At 37.9% G+C, this 20979-nt stretch overlaps 1 long non-coding RNA gene across 1 annotated transcript; it reads left to right on the top strand.

Moving 5' to 3' along the window:
* Positions 1-2012: 2012 nt before the first annotated feature.
* Positions 2013-16638, top strand: LOC138981678 (uncharacterized). Its single transcript, XR_011460689.1, has 6 exons — positions 2013-2206; positions 3004-3082; positions 4080-4155; positions 5156-5231; positions 14836-14911; positions 16092-16638. It is a non-coding gene; the product is annotated as an uncharacterized lncRNA (long non-coding RNA).
* The last annotated feature ends 4341 nt before the right edge of the window (positions 16639-20979 follow it).

Below are 20979 nucleotides of genomic sequence, written 5' to 3'. Positions count from 1 at the left end.
TGATCAGAGAAGCCATCTTTTTTAACTGGCTCAGAGATGACAGCCAGAATATCTTCATGGGGGTACCATAGTGTGTCCTTCATTCTTGGTGAAAAGAAACAATTGTCCTTTCCAAGTTGGTGCAAGCAGTCCACCAGGTATTATCCATTGTCAACGTCTACCACTAGACCGGGATATGCCATCTTGTCGTAAGCGACAAACACCCAACGCCCAAGATAATCTTCCGGTCGAATTCCTTCTACACTCTTCAAAAAAAGTTAAGGATAACTTTTTTACAAGCACGCCACACATAACAGACAAGACCGAATTTTTTCTTTTTTTTAAAAAATTACATAATTGAACAACCAAGGCGTAATGACAAACAAAGCAAAGATCGAACGCGGCAGCGACAATTTAGCTAGAGTGTGTCAAACGTGACAACCCTCGAAAATGGAATTCACAACAATGTGAATCAGTGTCAATAACGCGTGTGCCCTCCGTTGTGTGCCAGGCATTCAACACATCGTTGGCGCATGGAGTGGATCAGGTTGCATATGTATGCTCTGGGAACTCCATTCCACTCCTGCTGGAGCCATTGCAGCAGTTGACCCAGATTGGCAGGAGGAGGGTGATGTTGCTGTACCCGACAACAAAGCTCGTCCCACATGTGCTCTATGGGGTTCAGGTCCGAGCTGTTGGCTGGCCACATCATCCTGTTGACCCTGGCCTGCTGGATGAAGGTGTTTACAGCTGCAGAGCGATGGGGAGGTGCGTTGTCATCCTGAAGAATCGCACGAGGGCCGATCGCTTGGAGGGCTGGAATGACCAGGGGTTGCAGGATCTCATTCTGGTAGCGGACAACGGTCAAGTTGCCCACTACATGGTACAGAGGTGTCCTTAGACGTGTGCTGATCCCTCCCCAGACCATCACAGCCCAGGTAGCAAAAGATCTGGAAATCATCTGCGGGACAGATGCCAGTTGCCACATATTGTACATATGTCAGAAATCGTATGGATACCACATGGTTACAATTTGTCATTTCTCACATGATCTGACCATGACCAGCGGCATATCATAGCCAGCTGGATTCTTGCTGGCGCGGTCAGCTACTCTACTTTTTCAAGCTGAATTATTTTAAAGCTTTTGTTTGTGAACAATTATGGTATTTATTTTGCGAATTATTGTATATTGATTACAAAAATGACAATTGAAAAATCTGAATTTGGGGTAAAGTATTGTATGCCATTTTGGTTGTTGAGTGCGTCTAAACCCTCCAAATAAGGTTTTGAGTGTGTGTAAAAAAAAAATTAAAATAAACTTTTTTTTGCAATTTGTTTGTGTCATTTGTTATTTTGCAAAAAATGTATGTGATACTTTTTGCAACCAGCCGAAGTTTGCTGTCTGAGTTTGACTATATTTTATAAGGTGAGCGTTCCCAGCCACCATGATCCTGCATGCGGGTTTTTTTTCTTTTTCATGCTGGAATGCGTGACACCTTCGCTATTCACGCCTTACATTTCGCCAACTTTTACGCAGATTGTCGCAGTCGAAACGATTTCACCACGCTTATTTGAAAAGGTGATTGCAATCTTTGTTTTCCTAATTTAATACCGTGCATTTATGTTTGTTCTTTAGAAAAACACTTTTTTTATTTTTTTTTTATTTTTTACCTGTATTTAATTTTGACATTTTGAGATAAAAATTAATCATTCTTCTTGGTGACATTTTTTTATTTAGAATTTTAATTGCATTAAAACCTGTATTCGGTTATTTTTAAAGTTTTTTTTAGACAGTTTGGGTTTACAGAATACATTTTATTTTTAATCAAATATTTTTATTTTATATATCAGATTTTTATTAAATTTTTATCATAAAATTTGTTCTCAGCCTTTTTTTATTTTTTTTATTTGATAAAATAAATCCAAAAACAAAAAGACTGCCAACCTTCTATAACAAACAAAAAAAATTGTTTGTAGAAAAAAGTTGCTGAAGTTTTGTTTTTTGGTCAACTGAGCATTTACACTCATTATGTTTAGATCAGTGAGCCGTTTGTTTTAAGGGAGACAATAACAACTGCAAAGAGCAATATCTTTCAGTTATTTCCCTTGTTAATTAATGTTCTCACTTGACTTCCGGTTGGCGCTAAATTTATTATGCCACATGTTTTGGCGTTATTCACCCTTTTATCTTCCTGCCTTGTATTTTGAGTTGCTTATTGGATGTAAGGTAATCCTTGTCTTTCATTCTAAAATGAAGATTGATTGTCTCACGAAGTACTAAGTGAATTAACTGATGGAAGAATTTGATTTCGAATTTGATGACTGATGATGGGAGGGCCGGGGCCTCACAGACACAGTCACAGTCTCGATTTTATTTTATTTTTTGCCAAGACAAGAACACTGTTCTATTCATCCAAGTTTGTTTTTTCTGAACGAGGTGTGAGTCAACTAACTTTTCCAAAAACATGATGTTGATTGATGTTGTGGTTTGCTTTTTAGAATTGAAGTTGTAAAACTAAAACAGTAAAACTAAAAGTGTGAAAATGCTCCGATTCGCTGGTCACACAACAAAAATCGGGGAGGTTGCTAACACATGTCTTACCCGTTCGCTTCAAATATAATCCAATCAGTTTGAAACATTGTTCACAAGTAGACGAGACTCTGCTTTTCATATTCATGATATTGATAGTGATTGAATAATATTTTATTCGCGAGCTGATCTACATTACACACGATGACAAAATTCAACCAACCCGATTTTTTGTTGAAGTAAACAAATGTATGTATAACCTGCGAATTAGATGGTAGTTTTTTACATTCTCATTTAACATTTATCAGCTTCCTGTCTCTTGGTAAACTTCTGGATTCTAATCTACTGATTATACATTCCAATTTTGTTTTCATTGATGAACAAGTGTGGACTTTTTAAAGATTTTTTTCTGTCTTCATTTAAAAAAATGTCATCCATCAAATGTAAATTGCATCTTCATCAAGTGTTAACTATTTCTGTGATATTTTTTCAAGGTGGCGGTACTGAACAGCTTCGGTCAGTTCAAACATACTCTGTCTGAATTACAAACAGGACCTTGCGTATTGAGCCGAGGTAAGTAACCATTCATATCGCTCTGCCTCATCAATCAATAACCGTTCAACTTCAAGATTTCTCTCTCTCCCAACCTCAATTTTTTATTTTCTCTTTGGTGAGTCAGGTTGTGACTTAAGTTTTGTTCATATGGCAGACTTTGTACCAACTTTCCCCCTACCTTGAAACAATTTTAGTCAGCGCCAAATCAAATCAAAATTGCTGCACTTGTGAACAGCAAAAATGCTCAAACGTGTTTTAAACGACAATTCTTGTCCGACTTTGAATACCAGTGCAGCTATCGGAGCTACCTCCTAATGCAGTAAGAGCAGTTTGGCGATAGTTTTGCTATAGCTAACCAATCAGTAAGCGGCGATAAGAAAAGTCTGAGGAATATCTTTGTCATTCCACGGCCAAGTCCAGCAGTTTTTGGAGTCGCTGCTAAGTCTTACCTTAATTGTTTATAAATTGCTGGGGCTGTTCACATGGCTGACTTTTTGCCGACAACCCAGGAGGTATTTTCAAACGACTTCGAGTCGGGGGAAAGTTGTTTGCTCGTCTGTCATGTGAACAGCGCTTAAATGTTTTCAGATGATCTGAAAATCTAGGCAGGGATATAGTTTTGTGTCGGTGTGATTATTCATCAATTTATTTCAACTCCTTTCAGTGCAGTTTTTGAGTGACTGTCAGCTCGCTCCTACCCTTTTTACCTTTTTTTCTTTGTGTTTGTGTGAGAGTTATGTCCAGTAATTTGAGAAAACATAATAGACCAGTCTCTATGAACCTTAACTGTTAAATTCTCTCAAAGATTTTATTCATTTAAAAGAAATATTCATCAAATGTAAAAGAATGTAGTGTCCCCCAGCCATACTCATAGTAATAGGCTCAATTTTCTCAGTTTTATTATTCAGAGGATTTATGTTTAGTTCTGTAACCTGAATGGTGTTTTTTTGTAAGAGTTTTGTGCAATTGCATATGTCTTCATCAAGCATTAATTATTTCTGTGATATCTTTTCAGGGTGGCAGTAATAAGCAGCTTTGGTCAGGCCAAACATACTTTGAACTACAAACAAGACCTTGCTTTTTGAGTTGAGGTAAGTAACCATTCATATATATCACTTAGCCTTGTAAATCAAAAACTGTTCAACTTCAACATTTCTCTCTCTCTCCCAACCTCAATTTTTTCTTTTTTCTTTGGTGAGTCAGGTTGTGACTTAAGTTTTGTTCATATGGCAGACTTTGTACCAACTTTCCCCCTACCTTGAAACAATTTTAGTCAGCGCCAAATCAAATCAAAATTGCTGCCCTTGTGAACAGCAAAAACGCTCAAACTTGTTTTAAGCGACGATTCTTGTTCGACTTTGAATACCAGTGCAGCTATCGGAGCTACCTCCTAATGCAGTAAGAGCAGTTTGGCGATAGTTTTGCTATAGCTAACCAATCAGTAAGCGGCGATAAGAAAAGTCTGCGGAATATCTTTGTCATTCCACGGCCAAGTCCAGCAGTTTTTGGAGTCGCTGCTAAGTCTTACCTTAATTGTTTATAAATTGCTGGGGCTGTTCACATGGCTGACTTTTTGCCGACAACCCAGGAGGTATTTTCAAACGACTTCGAGTCGGGGGAAAGTTGTTTGCTCGTCTGTCATGTGAACAGCGCTTAAATGTTTTCAGATGATCTGAAAATCTAGGCAGGGATATAGTTTTGTGTCGGTGTGATTATTCATCAATTTATTTCAACTCCTTTCAGTGCAGTTTTTGAGTGATTGTCAGCTCGCTCCTACCCTTTTTACCTTTTTTTCTTTGTGTTTTTGTGAGAGTTATGTCCAGTAATTTGAGAAAACATAAATAGACCAGTCTCTATGAACCTTAACTGTCAAATTCTCTCAAAGATTTTATTCATTTAAAAGAAATATTCATCAAATGTAAAAGAATGTAGTGTCCCCCAGCCATACTCATAGTAATAGGCTCAATTTTCTCAGTTTTATTATTCAGAGGATTTATTTTTAGTTCTGTAACCTGAATGGTGTTTTTTTGTTTCTTGTGCAATTGCATATGTCTTCATCAAGCATTAATTATTTCTGTGATATCTTTTCAGGGTGGCAGTAATAAGCAGCTTTGGTCAGGCCAAACATACTTTGAACTACAAACAAGACCTTGCTTTTTGAGTTGAGGTAAGTAACCATTCATATATATCACTTAGCCTTGTAAATCAAAAACTGTTCAACTTCAACATTTCTCTCTCTCTCCCAACCTCAATTTTTTCTTTTTTCTTTGGTGAGTCAGGTTGTGACTTAAGTTTTGTTCATATGGCAGACTTTGTACCAACTTTCCCCCTACCTTGAAACAATTTTAGTCAGCGCCAAATCAAATCAAAATTGCTGCCCTTGTGAACAGCAAAAACGCTCAAACTTGTTTTAAGCGACGATTCTTGTCCGACTTTGAATACCAGTGCAGCTATCGGAGCTACCTCCTAATGCAGTAAGAGCAGTTTGGCGATAGTTTTGCTATAGCTAACCAATCAGTAAGCGGCGATAAGAAAAGTCTGCGGAATATCTTTGTCATTCCACGGCCAAGTCCAGCAGTTTTTGGAGTCGCTGCTAAGTCTTACCTTAATTGTTTATAAATTGCTGGAGCTGTTCACATGGCTGACTTTTTGCCGACAACCCAGGAGGTATTTTCAAACGACTTCGAGTCGGGGGAAAGTTGTTTGCTCGTCTGTCATGTGAACAGCGCTTAAATGTTTTCAGATGATCTGAAAATCTAGGCAGGGATATAGTTTTGTGTCGGTGTGATTATTCATCAATTTATTTCAACTCCTTTCAGTGCAGTTTTTGAGTGATTGTCAGCTCGCTCCTACCCTTTTTACCTTTTTTTCTTTGTGTTTTTGTGAGAGTTATGTCCAGTAATTTGAGAAAACATAAATAGACCAGTCTCTATGAACCTTAACTGTCAAATTCTCTCAAAGATTTTATTCATTTAAAAGAAATATTCATCAAATGTAAAAGAATGTAGTGTCCCCCAGCCATACTCATAGTAATAGGCTCAATTTTCTCAGTTTTATTATTCAGAGGATTTATTTTTAGTTCTGTAACCTGAATGGTGTTTTTTTGTTTCTTGTGCAATTGCATATGTCTTCGTCAAGCATTAATTATTTCTGTGATATCTTTTCAGGGTGGCAGTAATAAGCAGCTTTGGTCAGGCCAAACATACTTTGAACTACAAACAAGACCTTGCTTTTTGAGTTGAGGTAAGTAACCATTCATATATATCACTTAGCCTTGTAAATCAAAAACTGTTCAACTTCAACATTTCTCTCTCTCTCCCAACCTCAATTTTTTCTTTTTTCTTTGGTGAGTCAGGTTGTGACTTAAGTTTTGTTCATATGGCAGACTTTGTACCAACTTTCCCCCTACTTGAAACAATTTTAGTCAGCGCCAAATCAAATCAAAATTGCTGCCCTTGTGAACAGCAAAAACGCTCAAACTTGTTTTAAGCGACGATTCTTGTCCGACTTTGAATACCAGTGCAGATATCGGAGCTACCTCCTAATGCAGTAAGAGCAGTTTGGCGATAGTTTTGCTATAGCTAACCAATCAGTAAGCGGCGATAAGAAAAGTCTGCGGAATATCTTTGTCATTCCACTGCCAAGTCCAGCAGTTTTTGGAGTCGCTGCTAAGTCTTACCTTAATTGTTTATAAATTGCTGGGGCTGTTCACATGGCTGACTTTTTGCCGACAACCCAGGAGGTATTTTCAAACGACTTCGAGTCGGGGGAAAGTTGTTTGCTCGTCTGTCATGTGAACAGCGCTTAAATGTTTTCAGATGATCTGAAAATCTAGGCAGGGATATAGTTTTGTGTCGGTGTGATTATTCATCAATTTATTTCAACTCCTTTCAGTGCAGTTTTTGAGTGATTGTCAGCTTGCTCCAACCCTTTTTACCTTTTTTTCTTTGTGTTTGTGTGAGAGTTATGTCCAGTAATTTGAGAAAACATAATAGACCAGTCTCTATGAACCTTAACTGTCAAATTCTCTCAAAGATTTTATTCATTTAAAAAAAATTATTCATCAAATGTAAAAGAATGTAGTGTCCCCCAGCCATACTCATAGTAATAGGCTCAATTTTCTCAGTTTTATTATTCAGAGGATTTATTTTTAGTTCTGTAACCTGAATGGGTTTTTTTGTTTCTTGTGCAATTGCATATGTCTTCATCAAGCACTAATTATTTCTGTGATATCTTTTCAGGGTGGCAGTAATAAGCAGCTTTGGTCAGGCCAAACATACTTTGAACTACAAACAAGACCTTGCTTTTTGACTTGAGGTAAGTAACCATTCATATATATATCACTTAGCCTTGTAAATCAAAAACTGTTCAACTTCAACATTTCTCTCTCTCCCAACCTCAATTTTTTCTTTTTTCTTTGGTGAGTCAGGTTGTGACTTAAGTTTTGTTCATATGGCAGACTTTGTACCAACTTTCCCCCTACCTTGAAACAATTTTAGTCAGCGCCAAATCAAATCAAAATTGCTGCCCTTGTGAACAGCAAAAACGCTCAAACTTGTTTTAAGCGACGATTCTTGTCCGACTTTGAATACCAGTGCAGATATCGGAGCTACCTCCTAATGCAGTAGGAGCAGTTTGGCGATAGTTTTGCTATAGCTAACCAATCAGTAAGCGGCGATAAGAAAAGTCTGCGGAATATCTTTGTCATTCCACTGCCAAGTCCAGCAGTTTTTGGAGTCGCTGCTAAGTCTTACCTTAATTGTTTATAAATTGCTGGGGCTGTTCACATGGCTGACTTTTTGCCGACAACCCAGGAGGTATTTTCAAACGACTTCGAGTCAGGGGAAAGTTGTTTGCTCGTCTGTCATGTGAACAGCGCTTAAATGTTTTCAGATGATCTGAAAATCTAGGCAGGGATATAGTTTTGTGTCGGTGTGATTATTCATCAATTTATTTCAACTCCTTTCAGTGCAGTTTTTGAGTGATTGTCAGCTTGCTCCAACCCTTTTTACCTTTTTTTCTTTGTGTTTGTGTGAGAGTTATGTCCAGTAATTTGAGAAAACATAATAGACCAGTCTCTATGAACCTTAACTGTCAAATTCTCTCAAAGATTTTATTCATTTAAAAAAAATTATTCATCAAATGTAAAAGAATGTAGTGTCCCCCAGCCATACTCATAGTAATAGGCTCAATTTTCTCAGTTTTATTATTCAGAGGATTTATTTTTAGTTCTGTAACCTGAATGGGTTTTTTTGTTTCTTGTGCAATTGCATATGTCTTCATCAAGCACTAATTATTTCTGTGATATCTTTTCAGGGTGGCAGTAATAAGCAGCTTTGGTCAGGCCAAACATACTTTGAACTACAAACAAGACCTTGCTTTTTGACTTGAGGTAAGTAACCATTCATATATATATCACTTAGCCTTGTAAATCAAAAACTGTTCAACTTCAACATTTCTCTCTCTCCCAACCTCAATTTTTTCTTTTTTCTTTGGTGAGTCAGGTTGTGACTTAAGTTTTGTTCATATGGCAGACTTTGTACCAACTTTCCCCCTACCTTGAAACAATTTTAGTCAGCGCCAAATCAAATCAAAATTGCTGCCCTTGTGAACAGCAAAAACGCTCAAACTTGTTTTAAGCGACGATTCTTGTCCGACTTTGAATACCAGTGCAGATATCGGAGCTACCTCCTAATGCAGTAGGAGCAGTTTGGCGATAGTTTTGCTATAGCTAACCAATCAGTAAGCGGCGATAAGAAAAGTCTGCGGAATATCTTTGTCATTCCACTGCCAAGTCCAGCAGTTTTTGGAGTCGCTGCTAAGTCTTACCTTAATTGTTTATAAATTGCTGGGGCTGTTCACATGGCTGACTTTTTGCCGACAACCCAGGAGGTATTTTCAAACGACTTCGAGTCGGGGGAAAGTTGTTTGCTCGTCTGTCATGTGAACAGCGCTTAAATGTTTTCAGATGATCTGAAAATCTAGGCAGGGATATAGTTTTGTGTCGGTGTGATTATTCATCAATTTATTTCAACTCCTTTCAGTGCAGTTTTTGAGTGATTGTCAGCTTGCTCCTACCCTTTTTACCTTTTTTTCTTTGTGTTTGTGTGAGAGTTATGTCCAGTAATTTGAGAAAACATAATAGACCAGTCTCTATGAACCTTAACTGTCAAATTCTCTCAAAGATTTTATTCATTTAAAAAAAATTATTCATCAAATGTAAAAGAATGTAGTGTCCCCCAGCCATACTCATAGTAATAGGCTCAATTTTCTCAGTTTTATTATTCAGAGGATTTATGTTTAGTTCTGTAACCTGAATGGTGTTTTTTGGTAAGAGTTTTGTGCAATTGCATATGTCTTCATCAAGCATTAATTATTTCTGTGATATCTTTTCAGGGTGGCAGTAATAAGCAGCTTTGGTCAGGCCAAACATACTTTGAACTACAAACAAGACCTTGCTTTTTGACTTGAGGTAAGTAACCATATATATCACTTAGCCTTGTAAATCAAAAACTGTTCAACTTCAACATTTCTCTCTCTCCCAACCTCAATTTTTTCTTTTTTCTTTGGTGAGTCAGGTTGTGACTTAAGTTTTGTTCATATGGCAGACTTTGTACCAACTTTCCCCCTACCTTGAAACAATTTTAGTCAGCGCCAAATCAAATCAAAATTGCTGCCCTTGTGAACAGCAAAAACGCTCAAACTTGTTTTAAGCGACGATTCTTGTCCGACTTTGAATACCAGTGCAGCTATCGGAGCTACCTCCTAATGCAGTAAGAGCAGTTTGGCGATAGTTTTGCTATAGCTAACCAATCAGTAAGCGGCGATAAGAAAAGTCTGCGGAATATCTTTGTCATTCCACGGCCAAGTCCAGCAGTTTTTGGAGTCGCTGCTAAGTCTTACCTTAATTGTTTATAAATTGCTGGAGCTGTTCACATGGCTGACTTTTTGCCGACAACCCAGGAGGTATTTTCAAACGACTTCGAGTCGGGGGAAAGTTGTTTGCTCGTCTGTCATGTGAACAGCGCTTAAATGTTTTCAGATGATCTGAAAATCTAGGCAGGGATATAGTTTTGTGTCGGTGTGATTATTCATCAATTTATTTCAACTCCTTTCAGTGCAGTTTTTGAGTGATTGTCAGCTCGCTCCTACCCTTTTTACCTTTTTTTCTTTGTGTTTTTGTGAGAGTTATGTCCAGTAATTTGAGAAAACATAAATAGACCAGTCTCTATGAACCTTAACTGTCAAATTCTCTCAAAGATTTTATTCATTTAAAAGAAATATTCATCAAATGTAAAAGAATGTAGTGTCCCCCAGCCATACTCATAGTAATAGGCTCAATTTTCTCAGTTTTATTATTCAGAGGATTTATTTTTAGTTCTGTAACCTGAATGGTGTTTTTTTGTTTCTTGTGCAATTGCATATGTCTTCGTCAAGCATTAATTATTTCTGTGATATCTTTTCAGGGTGGCAGTAATAAGCAGCTTTGGTCAGGCCAAACATACTTTGAACTACAAACAAGACCTTGCTTTTTGAGTTGAGGTAAGTAACCATTCATATATATCACTTAGCCTTGTAAATCAAAAACTGTTCAACTTCAACATTTCTCTCTCTCTCCCAACCTCAATTTTTTCTTTTTTCTTTGGTGAGTCAGGTTGTGACTTAAGTTTTGTTCATATGGCAGACTTTGTACCAACTTTCCCCCTACTTGAAACAATTTTAGTCAGCGCCAAATCAAATCAAAATTGCTGCCCTTGTGAACAGCAAAAACGCTCAAACTTGTTTTAAGCGACGATTCTTGTCCGACTTTGAATACCAGTGCAGATATCGGAGCTACCTCCTAATGCAGTAAGAGCAGTTTGGCGATAGTTTTGCTATAGCTAACCAATCAGTAAGCGGCGATAAGAAAAGTCTGCGGAATATCTTTGTCATTCCACTGCCAAGTCCAGCAGTTTTTGGAGTCGCTGCTAAGTCTTACCTTAATTGTTTATAAATTGCTGGGGCTGTTCACATGGCTGACTTTTTGCCGACAACCCAGGAGGTATTTTCAAACGACTTCGAGTCGGGGGAAAGTTGTTTGCTCGTCTGTCATGTGAACAGCGCTTAAATGTTTTCAGATGATCTGAAAATCTAGGCAGGGATATAGTTTTGTGTCGGTGTGATTATTCATCAATTTATTTCAACTCCTTTCAGTGCAGTTTTTGAGTGATTGTCAGCTTGCTCCAACCCTTTTTACCTTTTTTTCTTTGTGTTTGTGTGAGAGTTATGTCCAGTAATTTGAGAAAACATAATAGACCAGTCTCTATGAACCTTAACTGTCAAATTCTCTCAAAGATTTTATTCATTTAAAAAAAATTATTCATCAAATGTAAAAGAATGTAGTGTCCCCCAGCCATACTCATAGTAATAGGCTCAATTTTCTCAGTTTTATTATTCAGAGGATTTATTTTTAGTTCTGTAACCTGAATGGGTTTTTTTGTTTCTTGTGCAATTGCATATGTCTTCATCAAGCACTAATTATTTCTGTGATATCTTTTCAGGGTGGCAGTAATAAGCAGCTTTGGTCAGGCCAAACATACTTTGAACTACAAACAAGACCTTGCTTTTTGACTTGAGGTAAGTAACCATTCATATATATATCACTTAGCCTTGTAAATCAAAAACTGTTCAACTTCAACATTTCTCTCTCTCCCAACCTCAATTTTTTCTTTTTTCTTTGGTGAGTCAGGTTGTGACTTAAGTTTTGTTCATATGGCAGACTTTGTACCAACTTTCCCCCTACCTTGAAACAATTTTAGTCAGCGCCAAATCAAATCAAAATTGCTGCCCTTGTGAACAGCAAAAACGCTCAAACTTGTTTTAAGCGACGATTCTTGTCCGACTTTGAATACCAGTGCAGATATCGGAGCTACCTCCTAATGCAGTAGGAGCAGTTTGGCGATAGTTTTGCTATAGCTAACCAATCAGTAAGCGGCGATAAGAAAAGTCTGCGGAATATCTTTGTCATTCCACTGCCAAGTCCAGCAGTTTTTGGAGTCGCTGCTAAGTCTTACCTTAATTGTTTATAAATTGCTGGGGCTGTTCACATGGCTGACTTTTTGCCGACAACCCAGGAGGTATTTTCAAACGACTTCGAGTCGGGGGAAAGTTGTTTGCTCGTCTGTCATGTGAACAGCGCTTAAATGTTTTCAGATGATCTGAAAATCTAGGCAGGGATATAGTTTTGTGTCGGTGTGATTATTCATCAATTTATTTCAACTCCTTTCAGTGCAGTTTTTGAGTGATTGTCAGCTTGCTCCAACCCTTTTTACCTTTTTTTCTTTGTGTTTGTGTGAGAGTTATGTCCAGTAATTTGAGAAAACATAATAGACCAGTCTCTATGAACCTTAACTGTCAAATTCTCTCAAAGATTTTATTCATTTAAAAAAAATTATTCATCAAATGTAAAAGAATGTAGTGTCCCCCAGCCATACTCATAGTAATAGGCTCAATTTTCTCAGTTTTATTATTCAGAGGATTTATTTTTAGTTCTGTAACCTGAATGGGTTTTTTTGTTTCTTGTGCAATTGCATATGTCTTCATCAAGCACTAATTATTTCTGTGATATCTTTTCAGGGTGGCAGTAATAAGCAGCTTTGGTCAGGCCAAACATACTTTGAACTACAAACAAGACCTTGCTTTTTGACTTGAGGTAAGTAACCATTCATATATATATCACTTAGCCTTGTAAATCAAAAACTGTTCAACTTCAACATTTCTCTCTCTCCCAACCTCAATTTTTTCTTTTTTCTTTGGTGAGTCAGGTTGTGACTTAAGTTTTGTTCATATGGCAGACTTTGTACCAACTTTCCCCCTACCTTGAAACAATTTTAGTCAGCGCCAAATCAAATCAAAATTGCTGCCCTTGTGAACAGCAAAAACGCTCAAACTTGTTTTAAGCGACGATTCTTGTCCGACTTTGAATACCAGTGCAGATATCGGAGCTACCTCCTAATGCAGTAGGAGCAGTTTGGCGATAGTTTTGCTATAGCTAACCAATCAGTAAGCGGCGATAAGAAAAGTCTGCGGAATATCTTTGTCATTCCACTGCCAAGTCCAGCAGTTTTTGGAGTCGCTGCTAAGTCTTACCTTAATTGTTTATAAATTGCTGGGGCTGTTCACATGGCTGACTTTTTGCCGACAACCCAGGAGGTATTTTCAAACGACTTCGAGTCGGGGGAAAGTTGTTTGCTCGTCTGTCATGTGAACAGCGCTTAAATGTTTTCAGATGATCTGAAAATCTAGGCAGGGATATAGTTTTGTGTCGGTGTGATTATTCATCAATTTATTTCAACTCCTTTCAGTGCAGTTTTTGAGTGATTGTCAGCTTGCTCCTACCCTTTTTACCTTTTTTTCTTTGTGTTTGTGTGAGAGTTATGTCCAGTAATTTGAGAAAACATAATAGACCAGTCTCTATGAACCTTAACTGTCAAATTCTCTCAAAGATTTTATTCATTTAAAAAAAATTATTCATCAAATGTAAAAGAATGTAGTGTCCCCCAGCCATACTCATAGTAATAGGCTCAATTTTCTCAGTTTTATTATTCAGAGGATTTATGTTTAGTTCTGTAACCTGAATGGTGTTTTTTGGTAAGAGTTTTGTGCAATTGCATATGTCTTCATCAAGCATTAATTATTTCTGTGATATCTTTTCAGGGTGGCAGTAATAAGCAGCTTTGGTCAGGCCAAACATACTTTGAACTACAAACAAGACCTTGCTTTTTGACTTGAGGTAAGTAACCATATATATCACTTAGCCTTGTAAATCAAAAACTGTTCAACTTCAACATTTCTCTCTCTCCCAACCTCAATTTTTTCTTTTTTCTTTGGTGAGTCAGGTTGTGACTTAAGTTTTGTTCATATGGCAGACTTTGTACCAACTTTCCCCCTACCTTGAAACAATTTTAGTCAGCGCCAAATCAAATCAAAATTGCTGCCCTTGTGAACAGCAAAAACGCTCAAACTTGTTTTAAGTGACGATTCTTGTCCGACTTTGAATACCAGTGCAGATATCGGAGCTACCTCCTAATGCCGTAAGAGCAGTTTGGCGATAGTTTTGCTATAGCTAACCAATCAGTAAGCGACAATAAGAAAAGTCTGCGGAATATCTTTGTCATTCCACGGCCAAGTCCAGCAGTTTTTGGAGTCGCTGCTAAGTCTTACCTTAATTGTTTATAAATTGCTGGGGCTGTTCACATGGCTGACTTTTTGCCGACAACCCAGGAGGTATTTTCAAACGACTTCGAGTCGGGGGAAAGTTGTTTGCTCGTCTGTCATGTGAACAGCGCTTAAATGTTTTCAGATGATCTGAAAATCTAGGCAGGGATATAGTTTTGTGTCGGTGTGATTATTCATCAATTTATTTCAACTCCTTTCAGTGCAGTTTTTGAGTGATTGTCAGCTTGCTCCAACCCTTTTTACCTTTTTTTCTTTGTGTGTGTGTGAGAGTTATGTCCAGTAATTTGAGAAAACATAATAGACCAGTCTCTATGAACCTTAACTGTCAAATTCTCTCAAAGATTTTATTCATTTAAAAAAAATTATTCATCAAATGTAAAAGAATGTAATGTCCCCCAGCCATACTCATAGTAATAGGCTCAATTTTCTCAGTTTTATTATTCAGAGGATTTATTTTTAGTTCTGTAACCTGAATGGGTTTTTTTTGTAAGAGTTTTGTGCAATTGCATATATGTCTTCATCAAGCATTAATTATTTCTGTGATATCTTTTCAGGGTGGCAGTAATGAACAGCTTTGGTCAGGCCAAACATACTCTGAACTACAAACAAGACTTTGCTTTTTGAGTTGAGGTAAGTAACCATTCATATAGATCACTTAGCCTTGTAAATCAAAAACTGTTCAACTTCAACATTTCTCTCTCTCCCAACCTCAATTTTTTCTTTTTTCTTTGGTGAGTCAGGTTGTGACTTAAGTTTTGTTCATATGGCAGACTTTGTACCAACTTTCCCCCTACCTTGAAACAATTTTAGTCAGCGCCAAATCAAATCAAAATTGCTGCCCTTGTGAACAGCGCAAACGCTCAAACTTGTTTTTTAAGCGACGATTCTTGTCAGACTTTGAAGGCCAGTGCAGCTATCGGAGCTACCTCCTAATGCGATAAGAGCAGTTTGGCTATAGCTAACCAATCAGTAAGCGGTGATAAAAAAAAGTCTGCGAAAAATCTCTGTTAACCTTTGCCGTAGGTCGTGAGTACTTTAGTAACAGTCCGGACTTTAATTGCGAATATCTCGAAAACTATGTGGAATTCTGTAATGAGCTTTTGTAAATGCCTCAAACACCTAAAAAATCTTTTATCTCCTAAACCCGCATTAAAATTGATAGACAGGTAATTAAGTAAACAAAGGTCAAACATCGACTATCTTCGCAGCACGTCGTGAGACACTATGTAACCATACTTCTAACAGCGTAATGTGACTTTCTGGTGACTGTAATGTGAAAGCAAGGGGCCAGTTCGGGGTTGTGTTCTTTTCAACCATACACATTGAGTAGTGGATTTGTAGATTGGAACCCTGATTGGGCCTTCGATGTGTACACAGAAGTTTTCAGACAAAATCGCGATTGTAAGGGAGATAATTGTGGGTTCGATGTCAAAATAAAAGCTGAGTTATGGTTCCTGTTTATTTCAGGTAAGAATTAACTTGGTGCGTAATTACACAACACGTAAAAGATAAATGTAAGTACAAAATCGGAAATATATTTAGTTTGATAATCTAATTCAATGAAAAGCCTGATTTATGTATTTTTTTCTTTTTTCTTGTTTTGTTTACCCGTGCATGTTTTTCTTTCTTTGAGAAGTATGGTTACATGGGTACTCACGACGTGCTGCAAAGAATGTATTTAGCGAGCTGCGGCGAAGGTTAAAGCATGTAGTGTCCTCCAATCATACAATTTTACACTGTCAAATGGTTAACATTTTCCTCTGACTACACTTCATTCTATCAGGTTCTATTTTTTCTCTTTTTTTTCCAGGTACCATGCCTCATGTAACAAAGTCTTGCAAGATGTCAGCCGATCAAGCTTACACATCTTCGTGATCAGGGATATCTGTTTCGGCACAGTCGGTGGTGCTAAACTCTGGCGATGGGGTAGAAGTTCTGTCCAAGACACCACCCCTGTGCATCATCCAGAAAGCTGAAGAGTGACAAACCTTGACCCACATTCAGAGTGTAGAACTGATTATCTTAAGATAACATAATTATGATCCTGAAACCAAATTTTAAAGCAGATTAATTGTTCTCAATCCAGAACTTGTCTTTTAAATCATACTGCAGAGATTACATTCCCAGTGCTGCGATGGTTATTCACCACACACACTCAAGGTACAACCCTGAAGTGATGCGATTTTTTTGTTTTAGTTTTTTAAACTAAACTTTAAAGCCTTTTTTCCCTTAATGTGTGTGTGTTTGGCTGACTTGGAAGTATTATTCCTGCTGTGACTTTGTTTCATTGATTCCTTACGGAGAAAAGATACAAGTTGGCTTATTATTATGATATTGAATATAAAGTATGATCTTCAGACTGTTGTTTTGTCTTTTGTTGTGAAAATGTGTGATTGAGTGTGTGTCTGTGAGGTTCGAAGTATCGGTCAAACATATGACGAAGACATGTCATTCATACAGTAAACATATGACATATAGCAAACAATATAATTTGTTTCATGGCAACCATGTAATTTGCATATGCCAATGTCATTTGTGATATGGCAAACAAATGATTTCCATATGTCAGTGTCACTTGTAATGTGGTGTAAATGAGGTTTCCATATGACAATGTCACTTGTGATGTGGCAAACTAGTGTTTTTGACATGTCATTTTCACCTAAAAACCATATGGTAGCCATTCCAAAACCATTTGCAATTTATCTATGACTGACATATGGTTTTACTATATGATTTCCACATGCCATGTCATATGTTTGCCATATGCTGGGCATATTTCTCTGCTGCCTGGGAGAGCCTCCGCCAAAACGCTGTCGTTCCAGAACAGCGCCTTCTGCGAAGCGCTCTCCGCGACGCCTTCACACTCGGATGCGACCATCAGCAGGTTCCAAGCAAAAGCGGGACTCATCTGTAAACAACACCTGAGCCCACTGCTGACGTTGCCACCTCACATGTTGAGTGCACCAGGCTCGGCGAGCTGCTCGGTGATTAGCAGTCAGGGTTGTTCCTCGGTATTTTTATCATGGGTTTTATGAATTTCTTCTTTTATTCTTTTATAGTTATCAATTAATGACCTATATGTGCTGATGACTAAATTAATTTCCTTTGTTGGATCAATAAAATGTTATGAGTTATGAGTTATGAGTTATGAGTTATGAGACTGGACGCCTTGCACGCAAGCCAAAGTTGTGTAAGCGGTTTCGGATCGTCTGACCACTAACAACAGTGTTGCCGTGGTAGCTTGTAGGCGTTGCCTAATGTTGTTTGCCGTAGCCATTCTTTGTTGCATGGCCTGCCTCTGAATGAAGCGATCCTCTCTTTGTGTGGTGACTCTGGGCCGACGAGAACGTTGTCGCTCCTGCACTCTTCCAGCTGCGTGGAATCTCTGTTTTAGTCTAATGATGACAGAGGGAGCCACTGCAAGCCTTGGGGCCACTTGCCTGGCAGCAACACTGTCTTGTAGCCATCCTATTGCCCTTACTCTATCCAAATTGCTCAGTTTTCTTCGTGGGGGCATGTTGCTACTGTGCATAATTGTGTCAGCGTGTCAACCTTTAAATAAAAGGTGGTGAGCGATGTTAATAGCCAGGACCCTGTTGTAGCACGTGCATCACAACCTTTTGCCCTGGCATGCGTTCCGCAAACTTCATGGGGCTATAAAAAACCACCCTTTTTCTACCAAAATGCAGAAACTTTTGAGAAGTCACACAAAGGGAAATAACTCTGCCTGCCAAACAAAATTCTAGGTCAAGACTCATTGTTCATTTGTTAATTCAAACACATTAATCTTTTGATTATTATGTCGATGTTTAATTTTTTGGCAATTTTTTATAATTAGATCCGTTTTTTCAACCGATCCTTAACTTTTTTTGAAGAGTGTATGTATCACTAGATCTACATGCTTACATTGTCAGGTGTATAGCTAGCCCATTTCATCGCCTATACATAAATAACTGAATTACATCGAACAAGACACACGAATATGTCCGTTGTGTCACAATTGTGTCCATCGTGTCACGACTGAGATCGTGACACGATGGACCGTGACACGATGGACAAATTTCAACAAAAAAATTATGAATGCTCCCTGTTCCAAATTTGATTGCAATTTCAAATCTAGATAGTTAAGTGTCCCAAAGTCCCATGTATTGAATGTGATTTGAGCACATTTCAAGTTTTAATCACTATCACACACCCCGTGACACGATGGACATAAAATATTTTTAATACTCACTTTGACAACTTCAGGACACCAATAAAATAAGACGTAAAGGCCACGCGGCGATAGGTTTTTTCCTGAAAGGAGGCGACAAAAGGGACGCGATCTTGGTTACATTTAAAATTACGAAAAAAGGGACCCGTCATTGTTTTTCAGTCGCGTTCAGTAAACGTGACACGACGGACATAAAAAACGAAGACAGCATTTTTTGCTCTTTTATTTTCGTTTCATAAATAAAGTATAAAAGGACACTAAAAAAGCTGCTCACAGATCGGTTAGTGTTCTAAAAAACAATTTTTTGAATATTTTTTCATTCATGAACGATTTTTTTCTGACGATCTACAGACATTTGAAATTTTGCCTTCTAACCAAAAGACACCCATTTTTTGACACCCTCGCTTACTATTTGACCTTAAAAGGTATAAGGTAAACACACAAATAACGCAAAACTCTTGACCAGTTTGCGAAGGACATTTTGAAGAAGACATTAACCCGAATTTCAGTACAATCGGAGCACTGTGTGAAGCTCTGAATTTTTTTGAAGTTCAAAGACACGTTTTTGCCTCAAAATTGAAAAACCGTCATATGCAAGTTAAAGCCGTTCACGTAACCATCAGGATCACCTATTGGATTAAAGATTTCTTTAACAGGGATCATGTGACCGCCGCTCAAGTAAGGGTACCCTCAAAATCGACCAGACAAAAACGGAACGGCCCAATTAAAAAATCGAAAAAAATTGAAAATAGGCAAAATTTTGCAACTTTTACATACGAGAGGAAAGTCAAATCAATTATCTACCCTGAACAGGTTGATTTGTTTAGCTAGCTTGCGTATTGTGTATGCAATGCTATTCCTACTGATGCAAGTGTCGATCGCAAGAGCGGTCAAAAACGGGACTTTTTTTTAGGGGTGTCATAACAAAAAGCTATGTACTTTAGCAATGGATTGCTTTGAAACTTTCAGAATAATTTACCAACATACTAAAGATACTTCGAGCACAATTTGGGATTGTTACAGTATTTGTTCTGATGTGACGCAATATTTCGAAAAAAAGTTGTTAAACTCGTCATAGGGACTGGGTGGCCGAGTGGTAACGCACTTGCGCTCGGAAGCGAGAGGTTGCGTGTTCAGGCCTGGGTCAGGCCGCAATTTTCTCCCCCCTTTCCTAACCTAGGTGGTGGGTTCAAGTGCTAGTCTTTCGGATGGGACGAAAAACCGAGGTCCCTTCGTGTACACTACATTGGGGTGTGCACGTTAAAGATCCCACGATTGACAAAAGGGTCTTTCCTGGCAAAATTGTATAGGCATAGATAAAAATGTCCATCAAATACCCGTGGGACTTGGAATAAAGTAAAAAAAATTCCATCTCACACGGCATTAAGTCTCAGGAAACATGAATACACGCATGCAGGAAAAAAAAATATGGGTAGCGCCGTATGTATGGCAGCTCGCTTTCCCCGGGGAGAAAGCAGCCCGAATTTCCATGAGGGTAACCTCACTGGACTGTAAATCTTATCCAATCCAATCCAATCCATCCAATCCATAGGATTGTTCACTTATGTCCAAAAAATGCATGACTTTGCATGTCCACAGATAAAGGATTGATACAGATACTGTTGAAGTTTCATTTGCGTGTAACCACTGGTGTAAATTTGCGAGTCATGCAAACACATGAGAAACAAGTCGCGTAAGGCGAAAATACAACATTTGGTTGCGGTGAGCAGGATAGCACGCTTTTCTGTATCTCTGTTCTTTTTAACTTTCTGAGCTTGTTTTTAATTCAAATATATCATATCAGGAACTGACAAGAAATCAGATAAAATTGTTTTTAAATCGATTTTAGAAATTTAATTTTAATCAAAATTTTCATATTTTTAATGTTCAGAGCTTGTGTTTAATCCAAATATAACATACATATATGTTTTTGGAATGAGATAATGATGAAGAATCAGATGAAATTGTTTTTGGATCTTTTAATACAAAAATAATTTTAATTACAATTTTCAGATTTTTAATGACCAAACTCATTAATTAAATTCTAAGCCTTCATGCTGAAATGCAATACCAAAGTCCGGCCTTCGTCGAAGATTACTTGGCCAAAGTTTCAATCAATTTCATTGAAAAAACATGTGACAGTGCCGCCTCAACTTTTACAATAAGCCGGATATGACGTCATCAAAGACATTTATCGAAAAAAGGAAAAAACCCATCTGGGGATATCATTCCCAGGAACTCTCATGTAAAGTTTCATGAAGATCGGTCCAGCAGTTTTCTCTGAATCGCTCTACACACACACACACACACACACACACACACACACACACACACACACCGCAACCCTCGTCTCGATTCCCCCTCTATGTTAAAACATTTAGTCAAAACTTGACCAAATATAAAAATGGAACGTTCACGCTGTTTCGCTCTGACTGCTGTTATCGCTGCGTGCCTCTCAAAACATGCTGCAGTCAGATTTGGCTGG

Source organism: Littorina saxatilis, linkage group LG12 (genome assembly GCF_037325665.1).
Source record: "Littorina saxatilis isolate snail1 linkage group LG12, US_GU_Lsax_2.0, whole genome shotgun sequence".
NCBI classification, from domain to species: domain Eukaryota; kingdom Metazoa; phylum Mollusca; class Gastropoda; order Littorinimorpha; family Littorinidae; genus Littorina; species Littorina saxatilis.
Note: the sequence above shows the minus strand (reverse complement) of the source record. Positions and strands in the feature narration are given on the sequence as shown.